Source organism: Mesocricetus auratus, unplaced genomic scaffold (genome assembly GCF_017639785.1).
Source record: "Mesocricetus auratus isolate SY011 unplaced genomic scaffold, BCM_Maur_2.0 Super-Scaffold_100676, whole genome shotgun sequence".
Lineage (NCBI taxonomy): Eukaryota > Metazoa > Chordata > Mammalia > Rodentia > Cricetidae > Mesocricetus > Mesocricetus auratus.
Window position 1 is genome coordinate 90,407,399 of NW_024429266.1, and position 5,266 is coordinate 90,412,664.

Genomic DNA, 5,266 nt, shown 5'->3' on the forward strand with positions numbered 1-5,266 from the left:
GCTACTGCTAGGTTTTAAAGACAAAAGTTACAGGATTACATCAGTAGGTACGGGTTGGTTTCTGATTGGTTGACATTTGGGAACAATTAGGAGAATTTCTCAAAGTCATATTTTGGAATGAAATACCTGTGCACCAATTATTTTCATTGGTCAGTGCTGAGGGGGATCATTCTGTAGTTTCTATGGCATTGTCTTGTTACTTGCAGGTGGCCTGTTGTTCATAGATACCAACAGTTTTCAGAACTGTATCCTGGAGACTATAGGGGAGGTTTTGGTCTCCCCTGGAGTTTCTTTTGTGGCCAAACAGTTCCCAGAAACCAAGTATCTAGGAGGCTAGGGGTGTCTGGAGTTTCTTTGTGTTCAGTTTTGGCCCTAGGCTCCGGGAGGCCAGAGGACCTGGAGATTCCTTGTGTCAGAGGCCTATGTGTCTTTTCTGTAGTCTGTCATGGCTACTAAAGCAGGGGGCTGAGTGAGGGTCTGGTCCCTTTATTAGAAGTGAAGCCCTTGAGTTTGGTTTGCCCCTTTCATCGCTGCCCTATCTTTATTTCGAGTGGTGATATGAGCACCTATGGCTGCCTTGTTACCCCATCTTGCAACCATGCATGCGTTTCTGGAGGGACTATGTGTTCTGCTGTTTTTAACAAAAGACTCAAGCGCTCCATAAAAACTGGGGAGGCAGACGCTGGGGTCAAAGCCTGCTAGCTCAGAGAGGCACAGAAAGCACACAGTTTAACTTCCTCCTATGGAGGAATCCTCCTCCCTCACCATCTCAAAAAAACCTCTCCAACTCCAAAGTCCCTCCCTTCCGCTTCCCCTGTGTTTGTCGTGTTTGTCTATCCTGCTTCCCCACAATGGCCTCTTACTCTCTATGGCTTATTCCTCTCAGCTGGTTGCTTGACCTATGGTTGGCTTTATTCAATTCTGTTTACAATATTCAAGCAGAGAACTCTTGGATTAAAGCCACACCACAACTAGAAACATGTTTTTCTAGTAAATAATGCCATCTCAGGAAAAAGTGTGATCAAATATCTTGCAACGCTTGCTCCTGCAACCCCGCCTATTTTGCTTAACCCAAGTTCTCAATGTAGGGCTCCCGCCGCCCCCACCCCTGAGCTATAAAAGCCTTGTGTCTCACATCCAAGGCTGACCTCTTTTTTTTTGTTGTTGTTTTGTGTTTTTTTTGTTTTTGTTTTCTTTTGGAGTCAGGGTTTCTCTGTGTAGCTCTGGCTGTCCTGGAACTCACTCTGTAGTCTACATCTGCCTCCCAAATGCTGGGATTAAAGGCGTGTGCTGCCACACCTACTCCAGGCTGACCTCTAACCCTCACCTCAGGTTTAATTAACTTGGCCATGATGATTTGCGTTGGTGGTCTTTTCTCCTGCTATCTTTGGGATTAACAGGGTGTGTTAGGCTTTGGCTAATGCTTATTTGAGAGGGAAGTGAGGCCGATTACTAGGGAACAGGGAGTTTATTAGAAGAGTTACTGTACGGAATGAGGGACAGCGGGCTGGCAGGGGCTTTGAGGAGAGTTCAGGCCACAGGACTAGAGGCAGACAACATGGTGGGGGTCTCCGAAGAGAGCCAAAGCCTCTTTGTCAGAGAGAGCATCTTTTTTCCCCTGTAAAGATTTATTTATTATGTATACAGAATATACAGTGTTCTGCCTGCATGTCTGCCTGCATGACAGAGGAGGGCGCCAGACCCCTTATAGATGGTTGTGAACTACCATGTGGTTGCTGGGAACTGAACTCAGGTCCTCTGGAAGAACAGCCAGTGCTCTTAACCTCTGAGCCATCTCTCCAGCCCCAGAGGGAGCCTCTTATAGCTAGCTCTCTGGGCATGAGAGTCTTGATAGCGAGAGCTGGAAGGGAGGCAGGGAAGGGAGTAAACACAGTACAGTGATACCCTGGATGTAAACTCACTTCCCAGGTAAGGTGTCAGGGCCCTGGGAAGTCAGTTAGCTAGGGACTCACAATGTCTCTGTAGAATAAAGTGTCTGTGAAGGGGGGGAGCGCTGTTGTGAAGCTATTGAGATCAGGCCAACCCAAGGTTTTCCATGAGGCTATAATGTTTGAAGAAGGAATAGTTTTCCTATGACCTGGAGTCAGGGCATTGGGAGATTTGATTCTGGTTATGCTATTAGTATGATGTGCACCTGAGAAACCCTGTGTCCTTTTTTTGTGAATAATTGCTTGATTAGCTTCCTGTTGACCTCCCCCCATTGTGTGATGGTTTTCTGCTGTCCAGTTTTTCCCTCAAAAATAAGATATACGATGCTGTGCATTATAGACGTGCTGGCACAAGTCTTCAGCTGATGCAGACCTGATCCCAACATTCCTGTCTTCTTTATTTCTGATCTCCTGGATCAGGAAGAGGATCCTCAGGAATCTGTCACTGAAAATCGATCTGCTAGCACTGTGACAGGGTGACAAGGTGCAGAAGTTCTTCTGTCTGGTGTCCTCCTTGAGGCCTTTTCAGAAGATTTAACTAGAGTTTGATCTCCCTTGGAAAACTACCCAACTCTATTCTAGGAACCCACAGTCAAGATGTCCCAGCTAATTTAACCTATCTTTTGTTAAACTGCCTGCATGTGCAAACCCCTCCTCCAGATAACTGCTTATCTTAGCTTCTGCTTGTTTACACACACACACACACACACACACACACACACACACACACACACACACACACACACACACACGCCTACCTGCCTGGTAAGATGCCAGAGTGTGATTTACGCCTTCAAAAACCTTGTGCTCTGCTGGGCAGTGGTGACACACACCTTTGATCCCTGTACTTGGGAGGCAGAGGCAGGCAGATCTCTCAGTTCAAGTCCTGCCTGGTCTACAGAGCAAGTTCCAGGATAGCCCAGCTCAGAGCAAATCTTTTTTTTTATTGTTTTTTTTTTTTTTTTTTTTTTTTGGTTTTTTGAGACAGGGTTTCTCTGTGGCTTTGGAGGCTGTCCTGGAACTCGCTTGATAGTCCAGGCTGGTCTCAAACTCACAGACATCCACCTGCCTCTGCCTCCCGAGTGCTGGGATTAAAGGCGTGCGCCACCAACGCCCGGCTGTTGTTTTGTTTTTTGAAATGGGGTTTCTCTGTTTAACAGACCTGGCTGTCCTGGAACTCACTTGTAGACCAGGCTGGCCTCGAACTCACAGAGATCCGCTTGCCTCTGCCTCCCGAGTGCTGGGATTAAAGGCTTGAGCTACAGAGTGAGTTCCAGGACAGCCTCCAATACAGAGAAACCCCGTCTCGAAAAACCAAAAAAAAAAAAAAAAAAAAAGTGTGCTCCACCAACATCCGGCTCAGAGCAAATCTTATTATTACCCTGAGGGACCAAAAATTAAAATTAATAAGAGTTTAAAAACTTGGACCCAAATTTATACAGAGAAAGGGAACTTCTAATGGAAAAGGAAAATTTAACTCCTTAAATCAGGAGTGCCATGGCTGGCACCTGAGCCCCTGCCCTCAGAGAAGGGGAGGTGACTGTCCACTACTCCTGTTAACATTCCTTTGCTAATTGCTGGTCACAAAGGTCCCCTGCCAGTTGTAAAGATTCTCTGGCCCAAGGGATAACTGACAGACACTGTGACCCTGTAACCCTGCAAGCCCATGCCCTGTCTTATCTTACTCAAATGTATCTTGCTTAAAATATATAGTAACTGCTTTACTCTGTACTTTTTATGACCTTAAGTAACCATGGAAACTGAAATTTTTGGCCTTCAACTTTATGGTCTGCCCCTTTAAAAGCTTCTCTTTTTGGCTGGTTGGAATCTGATTTCCGCCACCATGGAAAGAGACCCAGCTGGCCATCTGAACAATAAATGAAACCTTTTGCTTTTGCATCAGACTAACTCCTTGGATTAGTCTCTGGGATTCCTTAAGCCTGGCACAACAACCCTTTGACAAAGTGAAGTTGTTGATAGTTGGGACTGAGTCCATGTTTATTTAGAGCTGGAATGAGAAGAGATCAAAGAACCTCCCAATTTCTTTTTCCTTTTTCCTTTCCTTTTTTTTTTGGGGGGGGGCTTGGTTTCTCCAGACAGGGTCTCTATGTAACAGAGTTCTGACTCCTGGAACTCACTTTATAGATCAGGCTGGCTTTAAAATCACAGAGATCCACCTGCCTCTGCCTCCTAAGTGCTGGGATTATACATGGCTCCAATCTCTTTCCTGAATTTGAATAGGAACTCTAGTTTCCTAAAACTCTTGTAACCAATCTGGCAGGAAGCCATGCTGAGAAGAGACACTTAAATTCCCTCCCTTTGTCTATCAGGCATCTGAAACAAAGGATGCTAAGGAATTGGAATTTCTAGGGGGGGAGTGGGGAGGCTAAACCTGTTATTAGTCAGAGGAGAACGTTTCCTGGAAAGAGATTTCACATTTCTGAATTTCGTTCAATCACCTTGCAGGACAGATTGGAGCAGAGACCATGTTGGGCCAGACTACCCCTTGCCATTTTAGTGGTTCTGTTGTTGTTCAGACCTAAACCTCATGTCAGTACCTCAAAGATGAATTTGGCGGGGCCTCTGGACTTCTTCCTCCTGATGTGGCTCCATTCAATAAATCTCCTTTCTGTTTTTTTTTTCGGTTGTTATTGTTATTGTCTCTTTTATTAATTATTAAGGATGGATGTTAAGGTTGCTAGGGCCAGATTTCGATTCTAGACACTACCTTAACATTCATTTTCAGTTTCTAAAATCCAAAGCATTCTGCACGCCTATGCCTGCACAGCTGATACAAGCCTGTGGACCTCAGCGGTCAACTTCAGAGACTATGAGGCATAAAGTAGTTGAAGCAATGATGGGTCAAAGGATGTTTTGCGGATTGCTGGTTTGAACTCGGCATTCACAAGCGCCACTCTGCACACCGCTCTGCGAATGCACCGTACCGGGGGAACAGTAACCGTCCAACCGCAGCCCCGACCGCAGCGCCAGGTGTTTCCGGGGTAGGCTTTATGCGGCCTCCCGCAGGGAGACCCGTCGTTCCGGCTTGGGCCCAGGAGACCGCGCTCGCCACTTCCGTCCTTGGCGGGTGGACTTCCCAAGGAGTCCACCGCAAGCCCAACAACTTTCCTGCCCAGAGTCGCAAGGCCCGCCAGCCCGGGCTTGAGGGCGGGGCAGCGGGGCGGCTAGGCCCCGCCCACCGACGCCGGGGCACGTCCGAGGCGGGGCCCCGCCCACCGCGCAGGCCGAGGCCGCGCGCGGATTGGCTGCCGGGCTCCGGGCGCTCGGGCCGGACGCGCCTCCCCCCGACTTTCCCG